General features: G+C 45.4%; 1 protein-coding gene and 2 long non-coding RNA genes across 9 annotated transcripts in view; 2 read left to right on the top strand and 1 right to left on the bottom strand.

Moving 5' to 3' along the window:
- The first annotated feature begins 771 nt into the window (after positions 1 to 771).
- On the top strand, positions 772 to 14251 carry LOC112650563 (uncharacterized). 2 transcript variants are annotated; one of them, XR_007413926.1, is made up of 5 exons: positions 772 to 908; positions 1704 to 1800; positions 2237 to 2316; positions 13329 to 13556; positions 14123 to 14245. It is a non-coding gene; the product is annotated as an uncharacterized LOC112650563 (long non-coding RNA). The 2 variants fall into 2 exon arrangements; XR_003130273.3 differs by having other exon boundaries at positions 778 to 908; positions 14119 to 14251.
- Positions 3196 to 9859, bottom strand: LOC112650562 (uncharacterized). The gene is made up of 4 exons (XR_007413927.1): positions 8986 to 9859; positions 7992 to 8077; positions 6372 to 6491; positions 3196 to 5282 (listed from the first exon to the last, which is right to left on the bottom strand). It is a non-coding gene; the product is annotated as an uncharacterized LOC112650562 (long non-coding RNA).
- A 3529-nt stretch (positions 14252 to 17780) lies between the features above and the next one.
- Positions 17781 to 24727, top strand: part of CEP120 (centrosomal protein 120) — a 119258-nt gene continuing 112311 nt past the window's right edge. For 3 of the 6 annotated variants that reach the window (XM_035697284.2, XM_035697289.2, XM_025433056.3), the window contains exon 1: positions 17781 to 18157. The gene's annotated coding sequence lies outside the window, so the exon portion shown is untranslated. The remainder of the gene's footprint in view (positions 18158 to 24727) is intronic. The other 3 variants (XM_035697286.2, XM_035697288.2, XM_025433054.3) reach the window with 3 other exon arrangements.

The following is a 24727-nucleotide window of genomic DNA, read 5'->3' as shown; positions in this document are numbered from 1 at the left end:
ATATGAAGGACAAGTTAATATACTTTGCGTCTGACAGAGGTAGCACTCAATAAGCTCCTTTGGATTTTGAAAGTAACATATAATATAGGTGTACTTCTTTGATTCATTTATAGGTGATCCAAGTGCCTACACATTTTGAGTAGGACCGGGGGTTCTGAGATGGCTAGGAAATGTAAGCTTCACATCAGACAGCTCCGTGATTTCACCTTTATGACCCAGTGAATCCAACGGGACTCAAAGATCCCACAGCAGATCAGAATGCTGTCTAAACCCTAGGAAAATGGCAACGAAAATGGCAATAAACAGGGGTATCTGGGTAAGTCAGTCAGTTAAGCATCTGCTTTCAGCTCCGGCATGATCCCAGGTCCTGGGACCGAGCATCACGTCGGGCTCCCTACTCCACAGAAAATCTGCTTCACCCTCTTCTTCTGCCCCTTTCCCCCCACCCTCTGTTCATGCTTTCTCATATAAAGAAATAAAATCTTAAAAGAAAGTAAGAAAATTCCAATAAACAAGTCACAGTAGAGGCTCATATAATATTTGAGCATAAGCACATCTCTTTGACAAATAATAATAATTCTCCTTTTGAGAAACTGCTTTTGGCTTGCTATTGGCTCTTGGTAGGGGTTGGACACCTGTCCTGAGAACTCCATTCATGAACCTCCCATTGTAAATGAGATATTTGTAATAAAACTGGACGTTCCTTGAGACACTCTGTGCCTGTGATGAGCTCATAAACAAAGTGATGACCCAGAGACTAAATAGAACCCATGCATAGGCTCAGCTATGTGGACTTCTCTTCCTCAAGGCTAATCTGTCTCCTGTCACTGTTGAATGTCCAACCAGACATTTGTAGTAAGCAGACATGAGCCTTCGGTGTGGGGCCCAACTCTCCAGACACCAGATAGGTATTTGGTGTCAAACTGATTATATATTTTCATGTAAGAGGCACTTATTTGGGATTTGAATTTGCTTTTCCTGACTACCATACACCTGCAAACAGCACAATCTATAGATTTACTGAACACTTGACTCATTTGAGACTTCTCTTTCAAAACATTGCTTTTAATATCTTTTTTTTTTAGTAAGATAAGGCAATGTACTGTTGCTCATGGGATCAATGGTCGCATAGGTACCAGTGTTGTGAAACTTGATTCTTTTTACAAGTCTGAAGAAATTGATATTGACAAGGATGGAGCATGAGAACAACTGCCTTCGTCTTTTTTTTTTTTTTTTTTTTTTATTCATGAGACACACGCAGAGAGAGAGAGAGAGAGATTGAGAGAGAGGCAGACACAGGAAGAGAGAGAAGCAGGCTCCATGTAGGGAGCCCAATGCAGCACTCAATCCCGGGATTCTAGGATCACACCCTGGGCTGAAGGCAGGCACTAAACCACTGAGCCACCCAGGGATCCCCGTGCCTTTGTCTTTTAAGATAAAGTCCTTGGGGCACCTGGGTAGTGCTATCAGTTAAGTGTCCGACTCTTGGTGTCGGCTCAGATCATGTTCTCAGGGTCGTGAGATCGAGCCCCATGTTGGGCTCCACACTCAGTGGGGAGTCTTCTTGGGATTCTCTCTCTCTCTCCCTCTGTCCCTCCTCCCTCAAATAAATAAATAAATCCTTTTTTTTTTTTTGAAAAGTAAGATAAATTCCTCAGGTAAATAATCATGAATGATTTTTCATGTGACCCACATTTCTCAAGACAAATTTCTGAAGACAGTCTTGGTCACATACCTGAATGGAAACCTCCAGGAAGAGGAATATGGCTTACTTGACTCCTGTGACTTCTGAACCAGAAGGTATTGCACAGTGGGGGATTCTGTCCAAATAATAAGAGGACTGAGGTGCCAGAACCCCTTCCTTATCCCCACAAAATGTAATAAAAACATCAACTAACACTCCTATAATCTGGCATGTGTATGAAAAAATTAAACCAACCTGCAAGTAAAATAAACAGAAAGGTTGTTTTTAAGCAATCTATGGTTCTGGAAAAGCAATTTATATTTAAAACAGCTTTGTTCCAAGACAACACAATTCCTGTGTTGCAAAAGAACTTTGACAAGTCCTTACAATTGACTGAAATGAGATTTAACTTTTGGGGGGTCAGAATATCATGTAATGCTAACAAATGCAGTGACAAGTTGACTGTCATATTTCCTTCTGATACTGGAGATGACCAATTATGTGAGTCGTTCATGAATATAGTCTCTGAAAATCACCTGTTTATTTGTCTAGATTCCATTGGAGGACTCCGGGTACACTTCAAGGTCCTGCCTGAAGAAGCATTAGAGGAGGAAGAAGCTGAGTAGGGCAAGGTAAGGTGTTTCCCCTAAGCAGCCAGAAGCAGCATAATCATGAGGAGGTGACTAAATTATGATGGAAGAGGGGTGCCAATGACAAGGAAAAAGTTATGAAAGAGGTCAGTTACAGGGAAAGGGGAAATAAATCTGAAAGCAGAAGGTTTGGGGGAATGCTTTTGGCACAGAGTTCATACAGAATGCCAAAGATATGGGAACAGCCCAGAAAATGTTGAGGCCACACAAGACCAGGCACTAGTCAGAAATCTTTTGGGCCAAAGCAGGGAGGCTGAATTTCAGGCAGTGGCCAAGCATGGTAAAGCCTCTTGATCTCAGCCTGGGCATCAGTGATTATCAAACCGAGTGGACTTTCACCTGTACCTCCTTGCTGGGAGGCAGAGCTCTGCCACTGGGGGATGCCTCTCATATCCCTTTCTGGGTCACTGGGCCACCTGTGCCCATGAATAAGAAAGATGATCCCCTCTGCCTCCTCAAGTAACATGAGGACTCTCAACACTCCTTCCATCTTCATTTGGAGAAAGAACTGGGCTGCTTACACATAAAGGGGTTCCCTCCACACCGAGCAATTTGTCTTCCTCCTACATGTTTGAAAGCTTAGAAATTGTTCTATGACATATGACACTGTTGGCTTTACATGGTTGAAAGAGCTTCAAAATTTTCAAGTGAAAGGACAATAGTTCTTGTGGGCAAGGCTATTTATATGGTATCAATGCAAAATTCCAACAATTCACAAGAGAAGAATAAGGATCTCAAACTCAGACCAGGTGGGCAAAATATGTAATAACTGAAACAAATGAGCATGATTGTTCGGAAGGTTCTAAACAAAAGCATTTATTTTTTATTCTTTTTAAATATTTATTTATTTTGAGAGGCGGGAAGTGGATGGGAGGTAGAGGAAGGGAGAGAGAAAATCTCAAGCCGACTCTCCACTGAGCATGGAGCCCTATGCGTGGCTTGATCTCACGACTTCGAGATCATGAAATCAAGAGTCAGTTGCTTAACCCACTAAACTATCCAGATCCTTCTAAACAAACTTTTTAAACAAAATTTAAGAATAGGGGCACCTGCCTGGCCAAGCAGGTAGACCATGCAACTCTTGATCTCAAGGTTATGGGTTCAAGCCCCATGACAAATATAGAGATTACTTAAAAATAAAATTTGGGGCACCTGGGTGGCTCAGTGGTTGAGTGTCTACCTTTGGATCAGGGCATGATCCCAGGGTCCTGGGATTGAGTCTTGCATTGGGCTCCCCACAGGGAGCCTGCTTCTCCCTCTGCCTATGTCTCTGCCCCTCTCTCTGTCTCTCATGAATAAATAAATAAAATCTTTAAAATATACATAAATAAAATAAAATGAAATTTAAAAATATTCAGGAATAGCTTTATACAAGTGGTATAATACCTTAAAGCCAAAATTATTTTCTATACATGTTTTCAAACTCTAAACACCTTACATTTTTCTAGTTTGCCATAGATTCATGAAGACCTTTTAAAAAAAGATTTCATGTATTTGAGAGAGAGAGAGACAGAGAGAGAGAGAGAACAAGCTGGAGAGACAGAGGGAGAGAAAATCTCAAGCAGACTCTGCACTGAGCTTAGAGCCTGACACTGGGGCTCAATCCCATGACCCTGAGATCACGACCTGAGTAGAAACTAAGAGTCAGATGCTAGGCCAACTGAGCCACCCAGGTGCCCTGATTCATAAAGACCTTTAAGTCCCAACTATTTAATGTTTGATAAACTAAATAACATTATGTTTAATTCTTTATTTCCTTGGTGTGGTTTCATATTTTGTTAACATGTTCTCTGCAGTTGAAGGTAACAAGTAGGCCAAATTAAAAATAAAGGAATCTTTTAGTGAAATAATTACATAAAAAAGGAAAGATATTACCAACTTCTAAAAATAACGTAAATAGTGAAGGACAAAAAATATTTTTTTTCAACATAATAATAATTGATAAGTTATAGAGATAGTCTATACACGCTATCAATGAATGAAAGAGATTACACTATTTGCTTTCATGGAACTTACCTTATGACTGTCGCTGACTTTTTCTGTCCCTCTATTTCTAATATTTAGAAGCTATCAAACTGTGTCATACTGAGTACTGCATGCTTTCTCAAATTTATTCTTTTTATTCAGTTCCCCAAACCATTGGATTGATTTAGACTTTCATAACTGCTTTTAATGTTTATTTATTTATGACTGGGTAATCCATACATATTCATTATTTTAAAATATTAAATACTATTTCTTATGAAATATTCAATCAGTGAAAAATGTCTCTCCTACACTTGTCTGTCTTCCTGCCCACCATTTGTTTTTGTATATCTGGACAGATCATCATACGTATGCTAGTGTTTATTTGAATTTCATACACACAATAACATAATATATACACTATTCTGTATGTTGGTTTTTAAAGCTAATATATTTGGAGGATCTTTCTATATTAACACACATAAGCCCAATTTATCTTTAAATTTCATGATTTATAAAGGCATATTATACTCCACAGACATACAAATAGAACATGGACAGCTACAGACTTAGGGTGACACCCTTTGTGACTGCCCACCCCATCGTGGATCTTGTTCGGGCCTGCCCAGGATATGGTGGCAGTCTAACGCCACATTAGAGAACCTGTAAAACATATATTATGGGAAACTCCTATTAGTGAGACCGCAAAGGGGAGATCATAAAGGGAGAAAATATGTTTGAAGCAAGAGAGGGTAAGAATTAGAACTTTGGTGGAACTGGAACACATACAGCATCCTGCTATATCATCTTGAGACAGGTCTTGCTTTCAGCAGCATAGATTTGGTAACCCATGACAAATCCATTGGAGTCTAGTTCTTCAGCTGAGCCGTGACAAACATGGAAGCTGATGCTCACATTTTTCACCTCAGGCTTTCCAGGCTGTAGGAGTCACTGCTGCGTGGTTTACATCAAGTAGGAAAACTCTATTGAGGGGTTGGGGCAGGGGAAGCATGGAGAAAGGAAGAGTGAAAAAATAACTGAGAGGTTTTGGGATCTTGAGCTATTTCTGAGTTTTGGTCTTCCTAACACTGTGCTCCTCAACATAGTGGTTACAATGGTTTGTTCAACAGACAACTGACGTGGCCTCCCCCAAAAGGACAGAGGGAGGAAGGAGGCAGTTAGTTATCCCTTCCTCTCCCCACAGCCAAATCACAACCCTTCGTTGGAAGGCAGCCCACATGGGTAGCATCAAGCCATCAGGAAAAGAAGGCCCTGGCTTCACCCTCTGCAGGGACTTGGAATGACAGGGGCCCTTGAAATTCAAAACATCTGACACGAGATAATCTTTATTTAGCCTAAAGAAAGGCTATATCGGCTTTGAGAGAGAAATATGGTGTGCCATGACACACACACACACACACACACACACACACACACATCATTATATTCTGAATCCAACACATCTCTGCACCTCCAACATGACCAGCAAGTACCAGTGAGTACGTGGTATGTGGTAGGTACTCACTAAATGTTTGTGCTCTCTTTGCTATTAGTAGTATTGGCATTATATTTATTCAGTGTGTAACGAGGTGAGAGTTATATGAGTTACACTAGTTATATGTTTTCTCAATCACTAGTGATGGTTCAATTGATAGTTGCTTGGGAGAATCATTAGCCACTGCCAAATAAATAAGTTCCAGCCATTACACATTTTGAGGCAATAACATAAAGAATGCCCATGTGAAAAGTACCTTCTTATGCAAATCATCGCCTGCCCTTGATTCTTTGTTTGGGAATATATTTGAAAATACTGTTCTATCTTAGAAAAATATCTTTTTTTTTTTTTTTTTTTATGATAGTCACAGAGAGAGAGAGAGAGGCAGAGACACAGGCAGAGGGAGAAGCAGGCTCCATGCACTGGGAGCCTGATGTGGGATTCGATCCCGGGTCTCCAGGATCGCGCGCTGGGCCAAAGGCAGGCGCCAAACCGCTGCGCCACCCAGGGATCCCCTTAGAAAAATATCTTAACAGCACAATTGTTGTAAGTGACAGTCATACAGGCTTCCCTGTACCTCAGTTTTGGCTGCTTCCGATGACAAACGCATTTCTCCTTGAGGTACTCTCTGGAACTCCCAGTGTGAAATTTAGGAGTGTCATATTTGGTCAGTGTAGCCCAAATACACTCTCCAAATCTGGAAAGGGAGAAGACGAATAATTTCCCTGGGATGTGCCAAAGAGACAAATAGAAAATTAGTTCACATAGATTCGATACCCTGCTTCATTATCCAAAGGACCAAGGCAGTTTCTACGAGTACTTACAGTAGAACAAGATAAAAGTAAGGGGAGGCGGGGTAAGAGTCTATGAAACAAGATTCTTCCAGAGTTGGTTGACCAACATGCATGTCATAAGGCACGCGGACCATTCAGAAATAGGCTACGAAGCCTATTTCTAGGATTCCTAGAAATCAACACCGGAAGTCAGTAGGAGAGGTCAGCGATTTATGACATCTGTCAGATGAAAGCCCACCAGCTGTTTAAAAGAAGCTTAGCTCTTCCTGGTATCGAAAATGAGAAGTTTGTTCCTTGGGCCCTCGTGCAGAAGACATGATGCGCTATAGCGAAGGTCATCCCTGAAGTTACCCTTAGAGTGCTGACTACAATGAGTTGCATAGGGCTGTTCCTTAGAATGTCCCTCGATTTGTAAGCAACGCCCTCACAGAAAGGAACGGTTTGGTAGGGTTGGTCTATGAAGGGATGTTTTAGGAGGCAGCGGAGGAGATACACGATATCGTGGGCCAGATAGCTCTGACCGCATACGATGCTAAATTTGAGAGTATCTCTAGAAACGGCACTGAATATATCTTAGAAAATCCCCGCAAGATATCTTTCAGATTCATTTTCACTAAGTATTATGTAACGAGGCAGTTTAAAGGGAAACTCCCAAACAAACACCTCTCTTGCTACTTGACGCTACTTGACCCTTTAATACACTGACATCCTCTTATCAGAGTCAAGTCTAACCAGGCCACGTTCGCACCAACACTGATTTCAGATTATGTAACTTCCTATTGAGCCTTTGAGGAGAAACTAGTCGAAAGGAGTACCTGATAGAGAGAACTTCAAGCCGTTAAAAGTTGGAGGATGTTTGCAGAAATTAATCAATATTGGCTATTGTGTACATACGTGGCTGAAAAGAGCAATAGATACCACGAAGCCTATTGTACACAAGTAAATATTGATCCTTTGGTTTAAAGAACCTCTCATTCTTTGGGACGTGACATTTGGAAGAAGGGTGGAATGAGAAGTGTGACTACAAACCGTAAGAATTCTCGGACCGGTGCCGTTTCTTGGGAGGGCTACCTGCTACAATTCTCAAAGCTGTGCCTAGAGAAAGATCTAAGCTTTCCCTCTGCCCATCCCTCTCCACCCTCTCCCCCAAGGTACTTATAGTTGCTCTAAAGCAGCGAGGTATGAATGACGAATTTAGGACCTCCCCCCCCACCCCGCCCCGTTTCCCTTCCTGTCTATGTCCTTCCCTCCCTCTTCATTCCTCTGCCAGTTTGGATGTGATGTGGAGGAGTAGCATTCTAGTGGTTCCTCAGTCTGACAGTGTGCGCCAGGTTTCCTTGTTTACCTCTCCTGTTACATCAGGAAGAGCAGCATAAATACGTGGACTTTGGAGTCAGACCTACCTGCCTTCAAATCCCAGCTCTGCCACTTACTAGCTGAGTGACCGGAACACTTCTCTTAAACTTTGTCCGAGTCTCCATTTTCTCACCTATGAAAAGAACAAAACGATCGATGATGAATCAAAGACGTGTTTTCTGGCAAGTACGTGGCTTTCTTTACGCACTCAGGAGTGGCTGATTTCACTCTATCCCGGCTGCATCAGGCTTCCAGGGGAGAGTAACAGAATTATTCACAGAGTGATGTTTCTAAGTATTGGGTTCTTACCTGCAGGGACTGGGGTTAGTTAGGATCTACCTTTAAGAAAAAACAAAAACAGAAAACCCCTCCAACTCAACAAAAGGAACAAATAAACAAAAAACAGAACCAGGCCTAAGAAATACAGGAGAAACAAACTGATGGTTGTCAGAGGCAAGAAGGTAGAGATAGGGTTGAGCAAATGGGTGAGAGGGAGCGGGAGGTATGTGAGCTTCCAGTTATGGAAGGAATAAGTCACAGGAATGCAAGAGACAGCATAGGGAGCACGGTCACTAATATGGTGATAGTACTAAGTGGTGCCAGAGGGTAGCTATACTTGTGATGGGCATACGTAGCATGACGTATGGAGAAGCTGAACTCCGACACGGTGAACTAACGTCACATTGCGTGTCGCCTATACTCAAATAAACAAATTAAAAATATAGAAGATGCTCAAACCCGTCTGTGTCACTTGGTCCCTATGGAAGGCAGAATAATGGCCCCCAAAGATGTTCATACCTTAATACCCAGAACCTGTGACTATATTATCCCACATGGCAAAAGGGGCTTTGCATTGAGATTAAGCCAAGAATTTTGAGACAGGGAGATTATCCTGGATTATCCCCAGTGGACGCAATGCAATCACGGGAGTTCTTATGAGTGAAAGAAGAAGACAGGAGAGTGAGAGGCAGAGGAGCGTGAGGGGAGAAGCAGAATTCGAAGTGATGTGGTGCTGGCCTTAAAAATGAACATGGGCCTTACCCAGGAATGCAGGAAAGCCTCCAGAATCTGGAAGACACAAAGAGACTGAATCCTCCCTGAAAGCTTTCGGAAGGAACACAGCCCTGCCAACACCGAGGGTTTAGCTTGTTGACAACCATTTCGGTCTTCTGACCTCCAGACGGGTAACGTGAACATCTGTGTTGTTTCAAGCCTCCAAATTTCGGGTAATCCGTTACAGCATCACTTGGAAACTAACAGCGTGCCGTTTTCTGCTAAGGTTCTCCTATTTGTAAAGTGTGGGGGCCCACCGTGTTCTTTGCAGCTGAGTTGAGCTTGTTTTGGAGCCTATTCAAGTGCACCGAGCTAAAAGGTATCTAGAGAAAATACCTGGAGTTCATGATGATTTTCTGGGGTGTGACCTCGGGCAAGTCTATGTGAATTTCCAATTCAAATGTAGGACACCACGCTGTTTAGTTGGCGTCCCCCACCCCCATATCAACATCAGAGATGGCAGGGTTGAACTATGCCATAATTGCTCGTTTTGCTCTATGCCACTTTATATAGATACCACTCCCAGAATAACAACATTGACACTGCAATGTGACTGCTGAGAAATACAAACAAACAAACAAACAAACAAACAAAAACCCACCCCCTTTTTTTGGTTAGTTTCTGCGCTTAGGATACATCCCTTGAAGGATATATAGGCAAGTCACCATATTTTAAAGCCACTTGGAATTACAGTCTTTTAAAATATCCTTGAACGTGCGCAGGTAAAGAATAGGCATACTTCTGTCTCTCTGCTGAGCACTCATCATCTCCCGTATGTGCCAGATGATGATTTCTGTTGCTGTGCACAACGTTTCCGTTTATTGAGTTTCCTGCTGACAACGGTCATTATTATGAACAGTTCCTAGATCACATGCAAGTGGGTTGTCCTTACCTGGATAGGAGTTCTAAAGCCAGCTTCTACTTTCTTTTCGGCAACCCTGATCATGACTAGGTAGCTCGTGCAACACCACCGACAGGTTGCTCGCAAGATATTAATGTCTGGTTGACAGGCGTGAAGGAGGAAACCGAGGACTGTAGCTCACACAGTGCACACGCGGATTCTCTTCAATATCCCAAGATCAGAACTAAGTCGGTAAGGCAGCTTGCAGAAAGAGGGGCCACCCCATCACTAAGTACCGAAACGGCGATAGGGACTTCAGTATATAGGACATGTTCCATTGCAAAGAGACCAATTGGATTCGTCTGGGCTCATGTGCAACAAGATCCAAGGAACGCAGCTAATATATGGAAAGGAAATGAGATGCAGGACGAGACTGGCTTTTAGGATCATGAATATGAATTGACAAACATACACTAATTCGAATGAGAGCAGCGGTTCTAGAAAGCAGCAAGTTGTGGCATTTGGTGGAAGTTTCTTGTCAGTTACGTCAGGTCCCCGACGCGGGCAGAACCAAATTAGGGGGGAGCCAAAGAAGCGAAGCAGGACTGAGCCAGAGTTTGGAATTCCAGTGTCCATGTGGGCACAGAACCAAGCCACACGAGAAAGGATACAAGCAGGGGACAGCGCTGAGCTGAACCAAAAGCCGGGATGGAAGCATGGCAATCCAGATTCTTCTATTGCAAAGAAGAGAAATTTGCTGTGGAGAATGCAAGCGAAACAGAGTTGGGTAAGAGGCATTTGCAGGCGGGAGGTTTTGCAGAAGTGACAGGAATCCGGAGATTCCTGGGGGGCAGGGCAGGATCCAGAAAGCCCCAAAGACTAGGATGTGGGGTCACAGCCACCATCGTAGGGCAGGAGCTGTGTGGTTAAGGTGCTGCTCTGCGAATGGAATGTCATTCCAAATGTTTTCAGTTTCCGCATCCCTCTGCTCAAGAGTATTCCGGTCCAGGGAGAGAGTATCCATTTGGCAGCATTTAGGTGAGGTGTTCCCCATCAGTCCCCTCTCAACTAAGACTCAACTCACAGGAAGGCAGAGCCCCGGGACAGGGGCGACAGGGAGAGGGAGAAAATTCATCAAAAGCAACTGTGGGGGGTAAACAGGTGCTGGACAGCCACTCTACCGTACATGTCCAACCAGACATGGGAGAATCAAGAGACATGGGGGCCTGAGGCAAATTTAAATCATGTATTGCCTCCAGACACAAATCTCATTCCATATACCTTAGACTTTCAAAGCCAGGGAACATGGGCACCTGGGTGGCTCAGTCAGGTAAGCCCTCTGACTCTTGATTTCAGCTCAGGTCATGGTCTCAGAGTCGCGGGGTCAATCCTCAGGTCGGGCTCCCTGCTCAGCAGGTGGAGAGGGGAGCCTTCTTGGGATTCTCTACCTCTGTCTCTCTGCCTCTGCTCTCCCCCCTCCCCCGTCTCAAGTAAATAAAGAAGATCTTAAGAAAATGATAAAGCTAGGGAACAGCCTGCGACCTGACATCTTCTGTTGTGTATTACCGCTCACGTTGGATTAGAGAATGTAGGTTTCTCAGGGTCACGTGGTGGGTAACAACACACTTGTATTTACCTACTGCTTCCTCTGTGCCAGACACTGTGCTAAGTGCATTACTGATGTATCATAGCCTTTAATCTTCCTGCTACCACTGTGATGTAGGAAATACTGACTCATTTTACAGATGAGCCCATTGAGGTTTAGATGGTTCAGATGGCGTATGGCAGGAAGATAGGAGGAAACAGAAAAACCATATAATCCTACTCATAGGAGAAGGAGGATGAGAAGGACAGGCAGCGAGGCTCTAAGTGATGTATCCTCCCACGGGAGTTTTGAGTTCTGTTGACCCAGGGATCTTGTTCGGTTGGAGATGACAGCAACAGGGTAATAGGAACAGGTGGGAGGAGGAGACGTGTCAGGAATTTCGCCTGGTGAAGAGAGGGAGGAATTTAAGAGCAAACATGACAGAGTGTAAGAAACATAATTAGACACAGATGCTGACCCCCACAAGCTACTCCTCTGTTCCCTGTGCAAAGGGCATGTGAAGGTCAGACACGACTTAGACTAAGTTTTGGTACCAATGTGGTCTTGTCCAGAAGAGAGATACGGTTATCCAGTAAGCCTAGTCAGTTCATTAGTGTGAGGGTAATTCATCGTAGCAGGTCCCGGGCCAGGGACCTAGGGTGTAGTCAGAACTGGTGTAGTCAGAACAATTTTCCACATTGGATGGGGTTCTGGGAAAGCCTATAGTTTCAATCAGAAAAGGACATCCGAGGAGGAGTTTGGTGCTACAGACCGGGACAACATTATAGGGGGCCAAAAGACAGGGAGGTGGCACACTTGGAAGTCTATACACTCTTATACAGAGTGGCGCTCTGCATCTTCAGCCAGAGGATTGCATGATTCCCATGGATGAGGGCTGATGAGACAGACGCTCAGTCTTGGTCCGATTTGGCTCATGCACTGGGATGGGCTCCTGAGGTAGTTACGGAGAAACGATAACTCTGCGGAGCTAAAGAATACCAAGGGATGGAAAATGGAGCAGGGGCCAATCATTACAAGCATCTCTAAACCTTAGCTTCACATAATACCCAGAATTCAAGCTGTGCTTAAAATCAGCACCAAAAAAGAAAAGGGCGGGGTGGGGTTGCTGGTAGGGGGGTTGGGGGGAGAAATAAACATCACCGTTTTAGCTAACTCTTCCATTTATCACAAAACAATCTTCAGATAGCCAAATTTCCTTAAAAGCTGCCAAAATTCAGGCTTCCTAATGGAAAAAACCAGAAATAAAATTGCCTAGCTAGAGATTTCACCATTCTGTTTGGCAAGACTCTTTTACACTTTCCATGGTGTTTACAGCTTGCCTCTACAGGCAGGTTTCTTTTTTGGAGTTCTTTCTCTTAGAGAATATAATCTTTTCCCATACGAAGTCTTAAAATTACTTGTCCAGGGCAGTCCCGGTGGCTCAGCGGTTTAGCGCCGCCTTCAGCCCAGGGCCTGATCCTGGAGTCCCGGGATCGAGTCCTGGGATCGAGTCCCACGTCAGGCTCCGTGCATGGAGCTTGCTTCTCCCTCTCCTGTGTCTCTGCCCCTCTCTGTCTCCCTCTCTGTGTCTCTCATGAATAAATAAATAAAATCTTAAAGAAATAAATAAAATAATTTGTCCACAAGTTGTCTACTATAAGAAATATCGTGTCTTTAACTTCTCTTTTACTGACAGATGGCATCCCCTACAGAGGAAGTATTCCTTTGAGGAGCGGTATAGACTGAACTGTGTGCCCCCTTCCACCAACCCAATTCATATGTCGACGCCCTAACCCCTAGAACCATGGTATTTGAAGAAGAGGTTTTTCGGAAACATCTAGGTTTATTTTATTTTTGTTTTTGTTTTTATTTTATATATTAAAAAAAATTTTTTTTAACATCTAGGTTTAGATGAAGTCACGACGGGAGGATCCTTATGATGGGATGAGTGCCCTTTTAAGAAGAGCTAGAGAACGAGATCTCCTGCATTGAGGAAAGTCCTACGAAGACACAGTGAGAAGGCAGCCAGCCATCTGCAAGCTCTGAAGAGAGCTCTCTACAGAACCTGACCATGTTAGCCCCTACTGTCAGACTTCTGGCCTTCAGAACCATGAGAAAATACATTTCTGTTTGGTAAGCCACCCAGTCTATGGTATTTCGTTTTGTCAGCCGGAGCTGAAACAAGGGAGTCCTATCAATGTTATTGTTATTACACTTCACTGAAGATTTTTTTTTAAAGATTTTATTTATTTAGTTGGGAGAGAGGGAGACAGTGTGCGTGAGCAGGGGGCGGGGGCAGGGGCAGAGGGAGAAGCAGACTCGACTCCCCACTGAGCAGGGAACCCAGGTTGGGGTAGGATCCCAGGACCTTGAGATCACGACGTGAGCCAAGGGCCGACGCTTAGCTCCCTGAGCCACCCAGGCGCCCCAAACTTTACTTAAGATTATTGTTATAAAAGACAGCAACGCCTTTTAGAGAAGTTGTGTGATTCTTGTACCTGGCGGTTGTCTTTTTCTCCTGGCATCCTTCTTCTCCCTCCCCTTGACTCCAGGCTTGACTGGGGAAGTTCAGGTTATCTGAGTAAAAAGACTTTGCTGTGCTCCCAGGCTCTGGCTACTGTTACAGTGTGTCATTTTGTATCCTTCCTATTTCTCCTGGAGCATTTCCTTTTTCTTCCCTCTATCTTTCTTCCAGGTAGTTCACCTTAAGGATAACCTGGAAGAAGAAACAAATGCTGTGCCATTGCCTCAGGCTCTACCCTCTGTCAATTGGTAAATCACCAAGCTAGGTTTACCGTTACAGTTCAATAAAATATTTGGAAGAAGAGAATGCACGTTTCCTGTTCCTATTTTGAAAAGCTTTTTTAAACATCTTAATCTCATAAGTTTGCATTTTATATCTAACGGGTTATTAATGGTCACATCATCTTGAGCCAGTTAATTAACCTCCTTGAGCCCATCATTCCGTATTCCTAGCGGGAAAAAATAACAGCAGCTGCTGCATTACTTCACAGGACTGTCAGACTCAGATGGAATAATAAAACTGGAATTTGTACAAGTGTTGGTTGTTATCTTGTTAGATGGGAATACCTGCTTGTATTAACTTAGCCAGATTGGCCACGTAGTTGACACATGGCACCAAAGTAGAGGCGTAGGTGCATCTTCCATGCCTGTTTGCATTTGGGGATTATTTCTTGATCACTTTGTACAAAAGAAGATTGGCTTATTTTAACAGTATGAATGATGTATGTCGGGAGTAAATGAGTGTAGCACAAATCTACGGGATAGTGCTCCCATAATCTCTAAGGGTACGCTAGGAACTTGGAACTTTCAAATTTCTTTTGACAAAGTGCTTCCTTTTTTTTGTTTTAAAAAGGTTTGTTTTGTTTTGAATTTCAGATGGAGAGAGTGAGAGAGAAAGAGTGCACAGATGTGGGAGAGAGAATCTCAAGTAGACTCCCCAGGCAGGGCTTGATCTAAGGACACTGAGGTCCTGAGCAGGGCTGAAATCAAGAGCCGGATGCTGAACTGACTGAGCCACCCAGGCGCCCCAACAAAACGGTTTCTTTTCATGTCTTAGGAGTACTTTGCTTGAGAGAATGTAGGTGTATTTTGTGGAGAGAAAAGCTGGCTGTTTTTCCTTTTTTGTATTTTTTATTTTTATAAGCAGTAAGATTTCAAGTGGGGAAAGAAGGAAAGGGAATACTTTTCCTTCTTAAAACTCTAATAGAAGGCCTCAATTCTACACTTTCTCCATGGGGTGTGTTTGTGTGTGTGTGTGTTGCATGCGCACGCATGGGTGTAAGTGGGGCTAGGTACGCAAGGTGAACACGCAGAGTGAGAGAAGAATTAACACATGTAAGGGAGACACTGGGATATTTACTCTATCTCAGATATGAAATTAAAGGTCCCCAGAAATTTTATTTTTTTTTTCTTCTGCCCTCAAACTCCCACCGGATAAATCCTGTTTTTATTTTTTTCTTTTTTTTTTCTATGAAATGTACGTTAGCCTCAGACTGCCGTCATTTTGAAATAACTTGCCCTCTCATTTTAATGGAAATATATGATCCTTTTTTTTTTTCATAGAAATATACATTCTTTTTCTCAAAGGCATCATTACAGTTGCTGCAAGCCTAAATGGTGGAACAGATATTTACTTGCATCAACAGAGATAAATACTGAACAGAATAAAGTTCTGGTGGGGGGGGGTGCGGGGAATGTCACACTGCTTTGGAAACATGAAAAATATTAATCAAATATAAACATCTGAAATGTGGCAGTGATGGGAAACCTAAAAATTAAATGTACTTGGTGTATAACATAGCAGATGAAGAAGTGTGATTTTTCTGCTTATGTTGAGACATTAGGATACAGAAGGACGAGTTTGGTTGAGACGCCTGTGGTTTTTTTCTTCATTAGTGTGATCTTTTTTCATATTGCCAAATTTTTCTTACAATCGAATGATATGAAAATCTCATTGGCTTCCTACCTGGGTTACTGGCCTGTTTTAGTCTATAGCGATCTCTAGGCCTAATTTTAACAGGAGTCTTTACCTAAGTGTTTAACACTGTAAACCCTTATTCCTATTCATATCTAAACATGTGCTTTGATCACATATGTATATATGTTATATCTCTTAAACATCTATGGGAAGTTTGAAGGGTGGGTAGGAGGCGTTCTTCATCGAAACTGTGTTTTTTGAGGCGGAGAATATAAAATGGTTTGTTGTCTGTGGAAGACAATATTCAGAGCTCCTGTATGTCAGACATTTCTTTCACTTGTGGAGATCGATTAGCTTCGTTTCCCGTCTGGTATCGGACCCTGCGAGAGATCAGACACTTTCGGATATGTACTTTGATTAGGCAAATTATTCTCTCGTCTGAGCACGCCAAAACCTTCGTTGCTTCGGAGTCTCTGAGAAATGATGGTGGTGCGGCAATCACAGAGACAGTACTCTTACCATCTGCACCAGTACTCTTATCATCTGCCGTCACTTCTTCAGCTCCAGTTCAGGAGAGAGTGTGAAAAGAGAGGTTGGGAAAAAAAAAAAAAAAGTAAAGAACCCTACTGTAATAGGGGAACAAAACCAGCGTCTTTGCATGTAAGTACACCTCTGAGGTTTACACACCAACCTTATCATCAGTCCAGTAGGGAGGGAGGGAGAAAAAGAGACATCCTCCATTACTTTCAAGGGCATTTGGTTCATTGGAGACTTTTGCGTTGTTCCTGAGGGTGGGAGAAAAAAAACGGACGGAGAGACTCAAGTTTCTGGGTAAAGCGTATCATACCAGAAAGATGTTTGATAAATGAATATTTAATCAGGGCCAGGCTGTGATTTTTCTTCATGCACACCTTCACGTTTGACTTTTCAAAGAGCTTTAGACAAAAGTAACACTGGGTAACAATGAACAGTTAAGAAGCCGTATTTGCAGAGTGCTCCACAGACACCCTCATGGTGGATGGACTCCCACAGCGGTTTTCCAAGGTGACGTGTGCTCATCCCGCCGAAGCGACTGCCCCGAGAGAGTGGGGACTCTCCTGCCTTCGCCGCGTGGGCAGACGGGACTGGCAGGTGGAGTTAGAAAGCACCGGCTCTGCTCCGGGTCCTACAGCTTGAGCAGCTGAGCGATGCTTGGCCTCTGGAAGCTTCAGGAGGTTCACTGGAAACACCGAGACAGTAAGTATCAGGTCATACGGTTCTGGGCATTAGCTGAACCCACGAGCGGGGTTCTCCGTAGACCATCCATGGGATGCGAAGGGCAGCCACAAGCCCCGGCTCCAAGCAGCTGCATCCCTGCTGTAGCACTGGGGTCACACCAAAAAGGGAGTGTGTGAGCGTGTGTCCGCGGGGCCCTAAAAGTCTGCACCTGGAGGGCTGTGCCGGGCCAAGCCTCGGACCCAGACTTGGCACGACGGCGCCCTGGGGCTCTTCGCTCACCCGCGCCGCGGAGTTGTCAGTCGCCCTCCCTCGGCACGGGAGCGCTTGCTTCCGGTCGTCCCCCGAGGCCCGGCCGACCCTCTCCCGGCCCGGCCCGGCCCGGCCCGGCCCGGCCCGGCCCCGCCCGGCCCGGCCCGGCCCCGCCCGGCCTCGCGCAGAGAAGCATCCCCGCGGCCACTACGACTCCGCGCTCGCCCTCACGCAGCGCCCGCGCGGAGGCGGGGAGGGGGCGTGGCTGGCCCTTCTAGGCCTCGGCAGCCAATGAGCGTGCCGCGTGCCTTCCGGTCGGCGAGCCGGCCAATCCGCGCTGGGCGCTGTCATCTTCGGCTCCGCTCGGCTCTTTTCGCTGCTGCGGGAGCCTGGGGGCCGCGGCCGCTCGGGAGACGCTTTCCTTTCTAATTTTTTTTCCATGTGTTCACTTCCGGGTCCGGCGCCGATCCGGATGCCCGAGGCAGAAGGATGTTTGACCTCCGGATAAGCGAGGCGCCGCCGTGCATTCATTCCCGGCCGCATCGGTGGCGGCAGCAGCGACCCGGGCGGCGACTCTCCGGCCAGAGGCGGCGGTAGGAGGCCCCGGCAGGCGTGCGGGGAGCGCGTCGGCGCCGAGCTGCGTTCCCTCCCTCGCTCGCTGCTTCCCCCCTGCCTCGCTCGCCCGCCCGCTCCCTCCCTGCGTGGCTCGCTTTCCTCCTCCGGTCGCCGGCGGCTGGGATGTGCCGCCGCCGCCGCCGCTGACGGACGGAGCAGGGGCGCCGCCCGCGCCCGGGACCGACCCCCAGCTCGCGGCCGCGCCTCCGAGGTAAAGCCCCCCTCCCGCGGTGGCGCGCGGCGGCGGCTCGGTCCTCCCGGGCGGGGCTGGGTGGGCCGGGGTCGCGGGCCGGGGCGCGGGCCGGGCGGGCGGGCGGCGGGGCGGCGCCGCAGGGGGGCCGCGGAGGGGAGGGGCGGGGCGGGCGGGCGGGCGGGCGAGCGAGCGCCGGGCCGGGCTTGGCGGGAGGGGCAGGGGCAGCGGCCGCGGGGGGGGCGGGGGCGCGGAGGGCCGGGCGGCCGGGGAGGGGGCCGCGGGCGGCGGGCCGGGCGGGCGCCGAAGTTGCGGGGCGGCGGGGCGGCGGGGCGGCGGGCGAGCCGGGGGAGGCGGCGGCCGCGGCGGGGAGGGGTGCGGAGGGCGGGCGGGCGGGCGCGACCGCGACCGCGACCGCGTCCAGACAATTAGCCCGGGAGGGAGGGGGTTGGGGCCGGAGGGCGGCGCGGAGGAGGGTCGGGGCCGGCGCGCCGGGGGGCCGCGCTTCCCGCTGGGGCGTGTGGGGCGGGGGGCCGGGGCTTCCCCATGGGGCAGGGCTGTGGCCTTAGCGCACAACTTGAGCGCGGCGCGATCGGGGGTCAGCGGCCTCCGCTGCCTGCTGGGAAGGTGCCGGCGTGTTGTTTATGGCACATGCAGGGGAAGTGACACGCCGAGGCGTCGGCGCTCCTGGAGCTCAGCTCCTACCTTTCTTTTCCGCGGGGCGGTGGTGGGGATGTGTGCGTGTGCTCCGGGGCGTGGGCGGTCGGGCCTGTAGTGGGATCCTTCCAGGCCTCCGGGGAGGGGGAAAGTTAATGGGGGAGACAGACCGAGACCGGGAGTCGGCGTGGGAGATGGCTGCTGCTGCTACAGCGTGCCAGTTAGTTGTGACCCGGTTGTAAGGAGCGTGGAGGCTGGCCAGCCGGCGAGGGACCCCCTTTTAACCTTTTGTTTGCACGTCGACTTGAGTTGGAAAATTAAAAACCTACGGATTTCGAAGAGGTCGAGAAAAGAAGTTGATGTTTGCTCCTTGAGCAGTTCCTAGTGAAAGGACACTTGCTGACAGCAAAAGATGTTGAAGTACGTCGAACATGGAACTTGGAACGCTTTTTAAAATTAGAAGTCTTTAGTTTTTCAGTCCGTGCCTCCATGTTTTGGGGAATACATGCTTTCCCTGTAGGGAGAAGTGGAAGAAAAATAAGCACAGGTTGTAAGAATGAGTTAGGGTTCGAAAGACGTAAGGCCGGTTTTGGAGAACATTTTCCACCGAAAATCGGATGTAGTTCGGGACATTGTTCTTACCTTTCTTGGGGGTGGGGCGGAGAGTTCTGGGTAGCAGTCATCTCATGACTGTTTCCAGACTTTGCTTCAGCTGTGTTTTGAGCTCAGATAAAGTACGTTTTGTCTATATTAGCCTTCCTGGTTGCCCATCAGGTGGAAATTGTATCGTATAGGCACTGAAAGAAACCTGCCATCAGACAAACTGTGTGGCTTTGGCATGGCTGCTCTGGAATGTACAGACACCACGGCTTCCAGGGGAGCTTGCGTTTCTGGATATGCATCAGGTATTCGTAGTTCGTATTAGGATGGGGGACAGAAAGGTTCATTTTAATGTTGATAGGTCTGAGACTTTGTGGGCGGGACTCAGAAAATGATACTCTTCAGTGCTGCTTTAGTGTGCTCAGTGATGTCTCCCGCCACTCATCAGCTCAAGAATCAGTACATTATGTCCTTATTGATATTTTCATTGTTCACTTCCCAGAGCACTGCCTGTTAACAAAATCTCCACGACGGTATTCATTTATTCCTTCAACTAAAAAGACAGGAATTCTAGTCTAGGTGTAGTGTAGTAGCTTTAGCATGTGCAAGGGATGTTTACTCTGTTGTGAGGACGGAAGAGTGGTTAAAATATGAAGATGAATCAGACCCAGCCGTCATCTTAAACGGAGAAGCAGACATGCACTGAAATAGTTGCAACACAAGACACCTGTGGGATTTATTACAGGTGCATGGAAGCCCGGTGTGTGTGTATATATGCGTGTCTGTGTGCGTGTGTGTGTGTGTGTGAGAGAGAGAGAGGGAGGGGTGAGAGATAGAGACAGAGAGACAGATCTTTTTTGACTGGGGAATTCTGAATTACTTTGGAGTTGGCAACACTCCATTTGGGCATTAAAATATTATAGTGTGCCTAATGGGATTTGGCGTGTGTGTGTGTGTGTGTGTGTATGTACGTGTGTAGGGAGTTAGTGTTCTAGGCAAAGAAAACAGCTGGAGCACAGGCATGTAGGTTGGGTCTTACCGGGGCGTGTTAGCTGGATACGAGGCTGTGCCAAGGAGGTCTTTGTGAGAGAGGAAGCTGAGAAAATAGGTGGAGATCAGGCCATGGAAGTCCAGAATGCCTTGTATTTAAAAATGAGTCAGTTTGAGGCATAAAGTTCCAAATGTCCAGATGTTATGCTTCGAGGAAGTAGGTAGGCAAGTAAGGATAGTAGGTTCAAGGAAACAAAGTATAACCGAGAAATCAACCTGTTAGCATTTATGCTAATGCAGGAATGTGGAGAAGTTCCTAATCAGCAACAATCCATACCTGGCTTTGTCCTGTTTCTGTACTTGAATTTGAATATGGGTGTGTGTGTGGTAATCTGGTCATTGGTTGTATATGACATGAATCCGGGTTGTAAAGATGATCCTCCAGAAGAAATGAGAAGCTCTCTATTTCTCTGTAATCCCCTCCATCCCGGCAGTAGGGTAGTTTTCTGGTGTAGTTGATTGATTCAGAGTTTCTTCGAAGGGAACAAGTGGTGGTTCAAGTGTCAGAGGGTTTCCCCAAAGGATATATTTTTAAAATTTATTCATGAGCGACAGAGAGAGAGAGAGAGAGAGAGGCGGAGACACAGGCGGATGGAGAAGCAGGCTCCACACAGGGAGCCCGATGTGGGACTGGATCCCTGGTCTCCAGGATCTAAGCCTCTGAGCCACCCAGGGATCCCGGCAAGGGATACTTCAAACTAAACAGAGGGAATGCTGAAATACTAAACAACAAAACAAAACAAAACACGGGTCATTGGATAATTATATTATTATTAATGTGAGATTCACTACGGATAAAGTGAAATGTAAGGAATCTACCTACAGGGAGGGGAGAATTGATCATAACAGTGGGATCATAAAATGGGAAACGTCCACAGTTCTGGATAATATGTGTAAGGTCTTTAGTTATCTTAAATGTGAAATGACCCTAAAATCATTTAATCCTAAACTTTATCGCTACCAAAGAAGTACTCGGAGAGATACCGCCCTCACGGTAACAGTGGTTATGTCCGTGTGGACTCACATTACAAGGAAGATTGCGTGATGGATTTTGCCAACTATTCCCCTGTAGGTGTTCAAAAAGGATTTCCGTAACAGATTTTGTATTATGGTGAACCTTCCAATGACAGCACTAATACCTGTTAAAATCTATTAAGTGCCTGCTTTCTTGTTGTTTTTTAAGAGGTTTTATTTATTCATGAGAGAACAGAGAGAGAGGCCGAATCATAGGCACAAGGAGAAGCTGGCTCTGTGTGGGGAGCCCAGTGCGGGACTTGATCCCAAGGCCTCGGGATCAGGCCTTGAGGGAAAGGCAGACATTCAAGTACTGAGCCACCCAGGCGTCCCGTAGCGGGGTATATTTTTAAATCATTATTTTTTTTGCCCCCGACTTCAGTGTTTAAGACTCTGAAGTTATCTGTTTTTTGTTTTTGTTTTTTGTTTTCCTGATCTTCCGTTCTCTTCCTCTTTCGCGTTTTCCCGAGGTTGGCACTTTGTGATATTGATTCGTAGTGTTCGTATGTGTTTGGGTGTTGGTTCTTCAAGATGGACCTTTTTTGGAAATGACCATTTGGTGGATATCTGTAGCTCTTTAATTGTAGAGATTCCATAGGAACGACAGTATGGTTCTACGTGACTAAAGACACCTCAGCGTATCCTTTCGTGTTGATCAACAGGTCAGAACCGTGTTTGGGTTTCACGTTGTGTAGAAATCAAGTGTGTATTATCCATGAATGTGAAGTGACTTTGGAGAGGTACTGCATTACTCAGGAAATACGAAGTGAGAGAGGTCGGAAGACAGATAAGGTCTACAGACACATGAGAGGCTGCTAATAGACACTTTTTTTTCTTTTTTTTTCTCGCTGCCTTCTTAAAGCTGGGATTTAGAAATCATAAGTGTATCCTAAATTGTAGGTTTTCCTACTATTATTGAGGTGAATACTGATTTGTTCTTAAACTATCGTAGGTGCTTGGTTACATTATACTCTGCCCTGCTGCTCCCTGCCCATCATCTTTGTAATGAGAAAGGATTCTTAACGATCTTGAAGTGTTTATGGATTTGGTAGAGAAGACAGCCCCTTTGGACGTTTTCTGGACTAATAATAGATCATACAGTTATAATTTAATTTGACGCAAGTCTATAGTTGAGTTCTATCCGCATATGCCTAAATCTACATCCACATATTTTATAGCTTTCAGTGCAATTTAGTAAAATCTTTGATACTCTTTTTCCTAGGATACCTATGAGTCGTTGGAGGGTTGATCGGTGGGTAGAATAAAGAGTGACTCTTGAGAACAGAATACCTTAGGAGATTCTGTTTAACTCACCTGTTCACCCACTGAAAAGATTGATACTCTTCCTTCATTTACTGGTTTATGCGCATGCTATATTAAGTTGCAGTAGACCACTCTCTAGTTTGTGTTTGAATTTTTATTCCCTTTTGTTATATTATGCTTACAAAAGTTATTTGTGTTTGCCCCCAACAAGTTGTTGGTACTTGGTGTTGTAATCACAGAGTTTGACGAAACGTTCAGTGCACTATGGATGCAAAAAGTCATTTGTCTAAGAACCTCAGGCTCTTTTGGAAACAGGTGAGTACATCCAGTAAATTATAGTTAAAATAAGTGTGGGTGAGATAATTTGAAATAATGAGGGGAACCCTCATTGAATCCTAAATACCAAAAAACATTCTGCAGTAAGATGCTTTTCAGTTTTACGGATGTCTTTCCCTGTTTAACTGACATGAAAGGTCATAGGCGATGTTCGATAGGTGTGGTTTTTGCAAGAAGGACAGATTTGTGATCTGTAGACCCATTCGTTAATAAAAGGACTTGGTCTTGCATTAAAAGATTGTTTTGGGATTGTACCTTTTTTTATGTTTAGGTTGCAATAAAATGTTTAAGATATGTAGATTTGTTACATGTTCTTTCTGAGTTTTCTTCTTTTAAGAGTTTTAAAATTTATTTGAAACAGAGGGAGAATGAGGGAGCAGGGGGAGAGGTGGAGGGAGAGGGGGATAGAGAATCTCAAGTGGACTCAATGCTGAGTGCAGAGCCGGATGTGGGGCTGGATCTCACAAGGCTGAGATCATGCATGACCTGAGCTGAATCCCAGAGCCAGAGGCCTACCTGACTGAGCCACCCTGGTGCCCCAGTGATTCCCCTTTTAAACCGCCTTGGGAACTCTTGGTTAATTATATATTAAAAGAGAGTATCTGTTTCTAAAATACCATCTATTTTAATCTTCTGTCTTAGAGATTGATTTACTAGTGTCTTCTTATAAAAAAGGAAATAAATTCTGGTATTCCTGACTGTATTCATTGCTACCTTAGGGTGAATTGTTCCACTGTCTTGTCAGATGAGTAACCTCTGGTTCTCACAAATTTTCCTGCATGGCCCTTGATATGATTTTGTATTTTACCTTTCAGTTTTTACATAGAGGGGATCCTTCTTAGACTGCCAGCATCTCCTCAACCTGAGTAGGGGCTGCTGGAGTGCATTGGCAGAGGAAATTGTCCCTTGGAAGAGGAAATGCCATACTCTTGATGTGTACCAGGAGCATTTGGGCTTGGTGCAAGGCATGCTGGTCTAACAGCTTAGAGGAGCTGCCCTCTTGTCTTGCCTAGCTCAGCTAGAGCGAAAAGGAAAACTTTTAGAACTTTTAGGTATAGGAAAGGAGGTCCAGGTTGGCGAGGGAAAGCTAGGTAGGGTGTACTATTTATCTTGGTGTCACTGTATTTTAATGCCTGAAATGGCAGTAGTTTCTGGTATGGAACAGTGAAATATTTATGTAGGACTAGTTTTTCAGAGCTTTGCTCTGCCTTTCTGTGATTGTTTTTTTTTCCTTTTTTTTTTTTTTTGTTTTTGGCTGTGCTCTCCTCTTTGTGTTGGATTCATCCTCAGACTGGTAGCAAGATCACATCTAGACATGCATTGGCCAGGAAATGTTTTGCACAAGCTTACCAGCATACTTTTCCTTTCATGTTTTATTGACCAGAATTAGGTCATGTGTACTTCCTAACCAGTCATGACAAGGGGAATAGGGTTATCATGGTTGATTTCTGTTAATCAGGATATGTCCCCTGCAGTTGGGGATGGAGTCACATTTTCCCGAGTCACATTGTGGAGGGAGGATATGTTAAAAAATTGTGGGAAGGAAGAATTTGGGGGAAATGGATGTTATTAGAAAGGCAGTCAATAGTGACCACTACATCTACTTGTTTTGAGAATGAACATAAATAATGCACGTAAATGCACTTTGAACTTTAAAGGTTTGTACAGACG

Source organism: Canis lupus, chromosome 11 (genome assembly GCF_003254725.2).
Source record: "Canis lupus dingo isolate Sandy chromosome 11, ASM325472v2, whole genome shotgun sequence".
NCBI lineage: Eukaryota > Metazoa > Chordata > Mammalia > Carnivora > Canidae > Canis > Canis lupus.
This window is presented reverse-complemented; position numbering and strand designations above follow the sequence as displayed.